We start from the raw sequence: 10,303 nt of genomic DNA, 5'->3' as shown, positions 1-10,303 counted from the left end.
GGCCCTTTAATATAAGCCTCTCTGCCTGTCTGTCCTTTTATATGGCACCTCCCAACATAGTGTCTGAGTGCAAAGTTCTTCACCCTCATCTGATTTAAAACTGAAAATGGATGCTGTGAAGACCTGTCGTCCATAGTAAACTGCTCGAGATGAATCAGCTGTTCAGATTAGCCTCACAGAAATGATAATGGGGCTCTGTGTTCACAGCTGAGTTATTTAAACTGTCTGATTTGGTCCACAGCTTCCTTGGACATTAATAGGTTGACTGCTATGTCGCTGAACTTAGTGCATGAAAGGTCAGCCTTTGAAAAGCTAAATAAGGTAAGTGCAAACTGAAGCATGTTCAAGGCGATACCGCGTACTCTAAATGCACTTGAAACCCCTAAGAATTGCTGCTGCTCCTTACTATTTTTCCATATCTGATTTCAAAGTGGTAGATCCTTGGATCAATACTTTGATTTTGATCTGTCATCCACCAGGAGATTCAGGGGGTTGCTCACATTCTATAAACATATGCTGCTCCTGATGCATCTTGAGTAAAGCGGATTGAAAACTTCTTAGAAGATAGCTTTTCATCAGCAAATGCTGACTTAGATGAATTTGAAAGATTTCTCAAGACTACAGCAATTTTGCACAAATTGCTGAGAAGCAGCAGTATCAGGCAGGGATACTTTTCTTCAATAAAGATGGAATGCTTCATTTGACTTCTCTTTGATTATATTGTAAATTCTAACATACTATTGTGCACACCTTGAAGTGATTAAGTCAAAATGAAGAATTCCAAGAGTATCAAGATGAAATGTTTCCAACTCTCCCAAAACAAAAGTTCAATTTCAATCAAGGTAGTTTCGATGATCTCTATATTGCAGCAATTTCATTCTTGTGGTACATTTCATCATTTAGATTATTACTCTTGTTTGAAAGAAAAGCAAATTTTGGTATGCTGGTATTTTCTCCAGAACCAGCAGCCCTCCCCTTCAGCAGCCCAGGAGAGTAATTAGAATAGTCAGAGTCAGAGCATCTCTCTTCCCCTTCCCCAAGCCCCGCTTTGATGTGGGACCATGGCAGAGGGTGAAGAGGGTGGGGAGAGGAGGGAGAAGGATTAGAGTTTGGTTTATCATCTATAAATAGAGACAGTCCTTCACACTCACTTTCTTGAGTAGCTTTAGAGCGTTGGGGCAAAGAACAAAATAAATCTAAGAAATGTTGGGAACGTTCTGTACATTTCAGGAATGTTCCAAGTTTAGAGGCTTATTCTTTCAGAAGGAACCATCAATTAGTTTCTCAAGTTTAATTCTGTCCTGTGTCTACCAGCTGAAAAGCTTGTTAAGCAATAAGCATAAATGTTTGTAAAATACAAATCACCGCACATTACTAGTTCACCATCCAGGTAAAACGTTACTAGTTTTCTACTTATGCAGTTGTATGGTTACTGTAATCTTTGTGCAATAGTCCTAAATAACAGACAAAGTCAGCAGCTTGGGTCAGGCCTAGGTTTTTAGATTATGGGAGTTACAAGCTGACAAAACTTGTTGGGATTTTTAGCAAAAGAAGGTTTTCATCACACTTTGACCTGAAATGGAATAAAACTGTCCATTGCTAAGGGACCTAATAGCAAAGCTGACAACTTTACTCAAAAATATTTTTAAAAGAATTGTCTCGTAAGGATTTATACTATGTTGGATTTCTTCTTGCCTTTTTTTTTCCCCTTACAGTGAAGAAGATGTAGACAATATACCATATATGGAAAACTCTGAATCCTACCATGGCATTTGTATTGAAGGATCATTTTGTGGGAGGTAAGGAAATAGGTCATTGCTGGTGATGATTAAAACCAGTCCAATCTTATGTAAAAAAGGATAATAAAAATCCTGTCCTCTAAACCAACAAGCAAGTGATATCCAAGCCAGGAAGCTCAAGATCAACAAAATAAACCTTGTTCTAAAAGCTGGATTTGGTTATTAATTGATTGCTTTCCTACCAATGAGAGCCACTTTCAGGCTGGTGGGCTTGATGAGAGGTTCTTGAAAGCCCAAACTGAACAAGCATGTGAAATATTTAAGGCCACATTTTTATATGTATTAAAAACAGCCTAAATAATTAAACTAGTTGAGTCACTAGTGGCTTTCAGGCTCATGCCCAGAGTGAAAGGTCATGACCTGACATACCATGGCCCCACTTGGTACCGGTGATTGACAGGAAAAGGAAATAAGTTGATATCTTTCACGTGGGAATCACAGCTTGTAGCAACTATGAGCAAGTGGGCTATTTGGACGTTGTGGGAAAAGTTAATTGTGTTATTATTCAAAATCTTCATTCCCAAAGTTGGTTCAATGGTGATTTATTTACTTATGTGATAAAACAGCTGTGTACTGTAATAAAATACAGGTCACTTGCTGATGTTTAATGCACAAAAGTGAGGATATGTTTGGCTTCTTTTACTTTGAACTTACATTCACGCTAGGCAGCAGGGATGACTTTGAATTGTCAGGAATTTTCTGTTAGTGTATTGGAAATAATTAATGTTCTCATCATACTATATATTCTTCTGTGCTTAGTTATGGAGAATGAGGAAGGCACCATACACTGAAATATGAGCGCCTCTCCACCATATGCTTTCATTATTTCTTTATAATGATAAAAAGGGGCTGCATTCAGTGCCAGACAATGTCATGGCCCCAGAGATTTAAGTGGCCTGCAGAAAAAAGGAGAAAAAAGCATTTATGATATGAATGAGGATTTGAAATGGCTTTTTAAAAAAGGCCTAAGATCCACTTTCACCCTAAATTCTGAAATCACTTGAAAGATGTCTAGATGCAAGCGAGTTTGAAGAATAGCAACTTTCCACCAGGCTCTGTTTTATGTGCAGTATCAGTGCCATCTTGGCCAGGCTTTGTTACAAGGTCACATAGTTGTACCAAGCAATAGGGCACAGCCTAACTTCACATATTGTCTGATTTGTTCTAGCAATGAACCCTGTCATCTTTATCGCGGGTACATATTCTTTACCCCAGTCATTTACAAGTCAGCTCAGTGATGCACTTTTGGTTATCTGAGCTGAGAAGGACAGTGGATTTAATAGCAGCTGGTCTGGTATTGTGCCTTTCTGCTCCCGCCCAAAACCCTGAAATGCGGGAACACCGTGAATTTCCCTGGGGTGCAGCCCCACACCGTACCCCAGGTATTCCATACCCTTTTGCAGAAATGCCATGCACTGCCAGTTCCTGCAACATTGTGTTCTCTACTGGTATACGGGCTGTTAGATGATAATGGTCCCATTAAACATCCCATTAAAGTCAAAAGTACGTAGTTTCACCCCAGAAGAGACCAGTGTGGGGAAAGATTGGACATTCCGGCTCTGTGTGCCATAACAGTTTGATACAGCAGTCAGTTTTGGCATTTCCCTCAGACTGTCTCCAGTATAACTTATTTACCTAGTCTTTATCTTATTCTGAATACAGAGGAAAGTACTTCTGGTCAGGAAGCTATAGAAACCCTACCACTTGTAGCGCCTTCTCCAGAAGAATTTTAAGCCTTAAAATAATCTGATTCTAACACCAATAAACAACCCTGGTTATACAGTAAACCAAGATAAAGGCTGCTTCACACAGCGTGAGAACTGGTGGTATTTCTCTTGTAATTTTTGGATGTTATTCCTTCATATTTAACATTGGGCAATAATACATTGTATTTTACAGATAGTGTAACATACAGGTCCTGCCACAGGAGTACAGGTCTGTGATGAATAAATTATAGTTACTGGCTGAGAAGGAGAAATTGAAGACCTTTCTGGAGCAACACCAATCTATTTCCTCTGAACGTTTCAGCAAAAGGAGGAACTACTCAAGATACCAACTTTTTTCCATCAAAAGAAGGTGTGTGCATCCTTTACCTACTTGTCTTGAAAGGAAAAGGCCACGATTAATCCAAATCTGGCCATTTTCCAGAATTTCTTCAGTTGCAAAACCAAAGCACGACAAACCAGAGACCGTAGCTATACCCAGAGCTGTCCATGCAGTTCTAGCTGCAGATAGCTGAAAACTTGTCCACTGGCTTTGAATCTGACCTTGCAGAGCCCATTAAAGTATTTAAAAATAGTGATGACTTGGGCTTATGGCTGACTTCAGCTAGATAGAGCCTGAATATCGAGAGGCAAAAGTCTCTCTATCCCATGCTAATTCTCTGATCTCTCCATTCCTCTCCACCTTCCCACCTCTGCACTTTCTGCTTCAGCAGCTCCCTGAAGTGAGCACCATGACCGTGAACCTAGAAGTGAAGAAGCCCCCAGCTCTTCAGAAAAGAGCAGTTGTTCTTAGCTTTGTTTTGCTGATGTTTTTCTTTTTCTCTCTCTTTTTTTTTTTTTTTTAAGAAAACAGAAAGCCTGCCAAAATTTTGGGTCTTTGATGTGCTTTGGAAAGAAAAACAATGCTATCTATCTAAGCCCTCTGAAAGTAACAAAAATATGCCATGTTAAGGCACAAAGTAATTGAAAGGAACAATCAATGCATTTCACAATTAAAGATTTTTGCATGTTTTGCTGGAAATTTTTGATTAAGAAATTTTCAGAGATATTTGCCTGTTTCAGTGGAATTTTGTGGTAGGTGAAAGGCAAGAGCGGAGAGAAGGAGGAAGGAGGAAGGAAGAAAGTAATATTTGCTATAGAATATTCAATAATCTAATAATATCCCAAGAAGAAATCCTAGACCCCATTCAGGCTTTTCTTCTGTCAATTCAGATCAAGTATGTGAACCTGCCTCATCAATCTACTCATCCTACTTTGGAACCAGTTAAAAAAAAATCAAATAATAAAAAGCAGTATTTATTCTGTTTTGCTTGTTTGTTGATTCAGCTTTAAGAGGAGACATTGCTTTATGAAGCTCTTCAGCTGTAAATGAGACACATTTTCTCATAGTTAGGAAATTTGTTTAAGATGGAAGCATCCCAGGTTGGAAACTTTGCCTGTAAATGTAGGGAAGCTTTTTAAGCTGCAATCTTAGAAGTCACAACTAAGTAGCTAAGCTTCTGTTTGCCCTCTCTTTTGAAGGTTTCTACTCCATCACTCCAACAAATCTTGAAAGAACTGATTTATGCAATGAGACTTTTTGACATTTTTATTAAGCCCAGGCACTTAATAAAGACATTCTTTCTACAATGTGATTAAGCTGATGTAAAGAAGCACTGGTGTTATTTCTCCCTTTTTACTGAAAATTTTTACAGATTTCCTTTTTTGCGTTCCTGTGACACTGCCCGTTGCATCATTTACGCTATCTGCTCTTGCTATCCACTGCAGTGGCTGTATGGGCTGTGCTTGTACAACTTAGCTTTGAAGAGATTTCTATTTATATTTAGTATTTCCAGTCCAATGTTTTCAAAGAAAAATGAGTAGAAATTAGACATGGACTGCAATGGCAGGGATCCTTACTTGAGGTTGTTATAAAGACCTTTGTTCTGTCATTGTCTATGCTGCACTTGCTCCATGGATTAAGAGAGTTTACTTTGAGATGACTGCCTACCTCAAGTTGAGACCATTTACTGTTCAAAATATAAAGAAGCCTGACTTTCAGAAGAAAGTTATTTTGTATTTCTTGGAGGTTTCTTAGTTTGAATACCTAAACAATTGAGACTTCTACAATCTGTAATCACCCTGTGAAAGTCCAGGCCAGGATTTCAGACACTGAGGACAGTAAGCAAACGCCTTAAATTAGAGGTTTAAATTAGAGAATATTAAATTCTCTTCTGTAACAGGAGATGGTTTAGGAGAAATGGGAATAGCCAGGTGGGAGTAATTGGTTTTGGAAGAGTTGTATGGGGGAGCTCTTCCCAGCACTTTCTTTTATAATGCCTGTTTTCCTTTCACAGCTCAGGAAAATTCATATTCACACACACTCTTACACTTCACTGGGATTCCCTGACTTGGAGACTGTCAGCATCGGCTTATTATACAAGCCCTTTGTTTTATCCTATACAATACATCTCACTATGCGCAATTTGGCCTCTTAACCTGCCGTGAAATATTTCAAGGGCTTGTTGCTGGAAGATGTGTCTCTCTTTGCTATGGTTTGTGCAGCCATGGCTGCATTTTCATGACAGCTTATAATGATTCGTGGTGGGTTGCAATACAATGAACTCATGCCACAGAACAGCACACTGAAAAAGATCTTTCAAATTATTGTTCTGGTGCAAAAGGTGCCCAATCACCTTCCACCTGCGGATTAGTTGGTTGCTATAGGAACACACTGTAGCTTTTCAGTGCTGCGCTACTGTAGTGCCCAGATTACTGACTCTGACAAATACAATAGGGGAAAAGAATCGTGGGTTATTAGTGCTGCTGATGATGTGATGTTATAAACCTGGGGTGGCATAGCGTGGATGAACAGAGCAAGAGCCTTGGAACACGAAGGACAGGAGGAGGAGAGGGAGCAGAGTGAAGTGGAGCTAAAGTCATCACTACAGAAATGTTGTCTTTGATCTTATTTTCCACTCTGGATAGGTAATTTCATAATATAATGCCAAATGCAAGCAATGCTATACTAGTCATGTCTTTATGTTGGTAGGGGGCTACCCCTCCTTCCTTCTCTTTTCTTCCAGTGAGTGCTGAAATCTGAACCTTTTCGTTCCTGCAGGATTAACTCTGACCAAGGTCAGAGTAACTAGTCACCAACAGTCTTCACAGGAGAGTCAGGCCTCCTGCATCCCAGGGAAATATCACCTGAAATATACACCTCTGCACAGGACCTTAACAGGGAATTTCGCAGTGTCAGAAATGTGTGGTGAATAGCTGAGATCACATCTCTGTCTACTTCGGTGGCCATAACTGAGACTCAGGAGTTTACGCTACTGAGCACCCTCCTGCAGAGCAAGCTACCTGCGTGCATCATAGGTGAGAAATAATTACTTGCAGCTCTGATTTGTTCCCAGAAATAGTTTTGTTACAACTTGTGCTTGGGCAGGGTGAAGCAAAGGAATAAAACATATCCTTGTCCCTTGCTTGTGTGCACTGAGCAAAACAAGCTGTGTTTAGTCACAAGTTCACCAGATGCTACTCTGGGGGTTATTACTGTTATATTACATTACTGCAATATATTAGACAAGGCGCAGTGATTCATTCTCTCTCCTCATTGCTTTGGGAGGCTTCTTTTCTCTCCCCATGGAAGCAAAACTGATCCTGCTGCTCATGACCCTTGATGCCCACGTAGGTTCCCTGTGAGAGCCTGTAAGTCTCTCTTAAGGACAGTCAGGAAAGCCGGTCCAATGACAGCACCCACCATTAGAGACAGACATGGCTTGCATTCATCTCTGCAGCCATATGCTTGAGTGATTCCACTTTCTGATTAGCTGGCTGATTTGTAATTTAATTTTTTTCAACCCTGCCTGCCTGCTCCCTTCTGTACTCTTACATTGGGCCCTCCTCGCAATTGAACCTGTATCGCTCTCTAAAATGTGGAATGACATTGCTTAACCACCTGATTGCAAAATGAAGTACAGGGTTTGCACTATACTTTTAGAGCCCAAGAAACTATCAAAATGCCACAGAGAGGTATAGTTTTCCTACGCTTCTGCTACTCTGTAGGCTGAAACCCTTAGTTGAGTGAATTATGTGCTGACCGACACCTAACAACCCATGCTGACTCAATGCCACATGTGCACACAGGGCATAGGTGCTGCTGTTGGTCAGCTGGACTGCCCCTGGGACCATCTGGCACCCCTCTTTGGCCTCCTCGTCTCCACCATTACGTTTAACTGACCAGCTGCTTTTTCTCATTGCCACTGACACAGCTTCCGAAGCCACCATTTCCCCTTGGTTCCAGAGGAGACAAAGAAATCCTACAGCCTTTCACCCTCTCCCAATGGCCTTGAGCTTCTGGTGCCCTGAGGCCCTGCCCTGGTTCACAAGTTGCCTTCTGCTCTCCAGTAGCTGTTCTCTTCTGTTCTCGCAGTAGCTAGGACACTGATATTGGCTTCCCTGGTGCCTTCTTGCTCTCCCTAGCTACAAGCCTAAGATTATCTATTCCACTTCCACAAATTAATGAATCCATAAGAAATACAAGGAGTGACAAAACTTATTTCAGTTTTGCCTGAGGCATCTAAGAGGGTGATGAAACAGGTTGGTCTGAACATGCTTGGATCAGAGCTTTACCACAGGTGTTACTGTAATTTCAGGCAACTCAACAATTGCAGATTGGACCCTCTGTCCCTTAGACTATGCTTCTCATTTCATGATCCTCCGGAGGAAAATGAATTTTCCGGATTGAGCTCCTGTCTGCAAACGTAGAGGGACATGACAGACTCTCCTTGTTTAGTTTTACATGGCTTTAAATGGGAATTTACAATGGAAATGGAGACAGACACCTAACCACGGAAGTATGACAATAAAATAAAGGGAAAATCTTCCATTACTGTAGTCATATGCATGTATGACCTTAGCAATGCCCAGGACTGCTATGGAAGCAACAGTGCAACATTCCCGTTATGCCTTATTTTTTTATCAGCAATGTCCTCCTTCACTTTGACGTCAGCTGCAAGATTGCTTGCTGTGATGTGCTGCACCTTTCATATTTTCTTTCCAGTCATAATATTGCTTCAGTCGTAACCTCAGCACTTTGAGGAATAATTGTCCCTGACAAGGGGGTGAATCACTGGCAGAGAGTTGATAAGCATTACATACAGATGACAGAAGTCAGGACATATCGGATTACTGCTGTGAATATAATAAAAGAGAGCCTAAACACTTTGGCAGCTCAAAGACAAGCCATTTCATAACTCTCTAGTGGGGCTATTATCTTCCATTTACTGCCACTGATAACCAGGTTGCAACTGTCTCCCTAGGATCTAGTTACAATTCACTTAACACTTAGAGGACCAGACATATTGGAGGACACTCAGATGAGGATAATTTCTTAAAGATCGTTTATTTTTAAATTTTTATCTTCCTTGCTCCCCTCTTTATAGTGTGATAAGAACCTAAATCAGGAAGCTTTGAACTTCCTTCGGGAAAGGAGAGTTCATGGTCATCTTCCCTTTAATCTTTTACTCCCGAGTTTCTTTTGAAGCCAGTCATTCATATCCAGCTGAACAAGTGACAAGCAGGTTTCTAGCTCTCTCACTCTTGTAATATATGTACCTATACCTAAAAGCTTGTTCTAATACTGACTACGTTAGTTTTACATGTAGGAGTTATGTTTTTATTTTGTAGCCAGGAAGGGGCACCTGGACTTATAAATAAGGGGCTGTTGGTGTGTATCACAAATAGATAATTTGCAGCAGTGCCGATTCCCATCCACATTGATGGAATCTGGATAAAGATGATATTTACATGTACTGCATGAGATTTTGTTTCCAAATGTCGGGGCCTAAAATTAGGTTAACACTTCAGGTTCTTAGATATCCAAGTTCTCTCTTTTACACTAAAGACGAAAAGATTTTGCTATGGCAGAAATCTGGCAAATGACTGGTGAGAAATATTGAGAAATATTGAGAAATATTTATGAAGATGAGCTTAGGGATGAAACCCTCTCTCTGTGTGAAGTGAACTCTATATTCTGCAAAATATTTCTCCTGAAGCAACACCATGAACAGCAAATGTGAGCTCTGCTCAGCTTTCAACATATGAAGTGTTTTCCAATGCAAGACAAAAGCTGTTTCACTCTTTCTCAGGGTGAAGATACGTATCTACATCTGTAGATGGGAGCCTTGTTTTGTAAGTTTAGCCACATAAATCCATACCTGGATTCTAGCCCTTCACAGCCACTAACTGAAGAATATCTTTGCCAAAGATGCATCAAGAGCATGGGAAGTGTTTTGAGACCAAGCGCTATTGGCAACTCAGAGGTTACACATTTATCAGTATACTCCTAGACCCATGCAAAAATGTTCTTACATTCCTATTGCTGGAAATTCTGCAAAGAAACGTATTTGAATAGCCAGATTGGGTGAACTAGGAACTAAAATATCCTTCCCTCTCTACCATTTATACCCTTATCCCCCAGTGCAGAATTTATGTCTTAGCTACCCAAAATCAGGCCCCTACTGTTTTATATAAAAAAACCCACAAATCTGTTCGGAGATAAAATGTAACTGAGCTTTCTTAAACTACAAAAAATAAGTGATGCTTAAAATTCCCTTTTCAGTCGGATTTGCATCACTGCTTGATTTTTCTGGGCACAAGCCCTTTCCTGCTACAGAGAACCAGTAAGAACAACAGCAATTATGGAGGGAGGAAAAAAGTGCAGTTGTTGTTGAAACAGTAATTCCAAGTGGTTTCTCTTCAGGACTTCTGGATCTTACCGCTAACTTTCTAGCAGTC

General features: G+C 40.3%; 1 long non-coding RNA gene across 1 annotated transcript; it reads left to right on the top strand.

The window, feature by feature from the left end:
- Positions 1-235: 235 nt before the first annotated feature.
- LOC139828978 (uncharacterized) lies at positions 236-3,868 on the top strand. Its single transcript, XR_011741156.1, has 3 exons — positions 236-321; positions 1,716-1,799; positions 3,699-3,868. It is a non-coding gene; the product is annotated as an uncharacterized lncRNA (long non-coding RNA).
- Positions 3,869-10,303: the final 6,435 nt, after the last annotated feature.

The sequence above is a fragment of the Patagioenas fasciata genome, chromosome 12 (assembly GCF_037038585.1).
Source record: "Patagioenas fasciata isolate bPatFas1 chromosome 12, bPatFas1.hap1, whole genome shotgun sequence".
In the NCBI taxonomy this organism is placed as follows: Eukaryota; Metazoa; Chordata; class Aves; order Columbiformes; family Columbidae; genus Patagioenas; species Patagioenas fasciata.
Note: the sequence above shows the minus strand (reverse complement) of the source record. Positions and strands in the feature narration are given on the sequence as shown.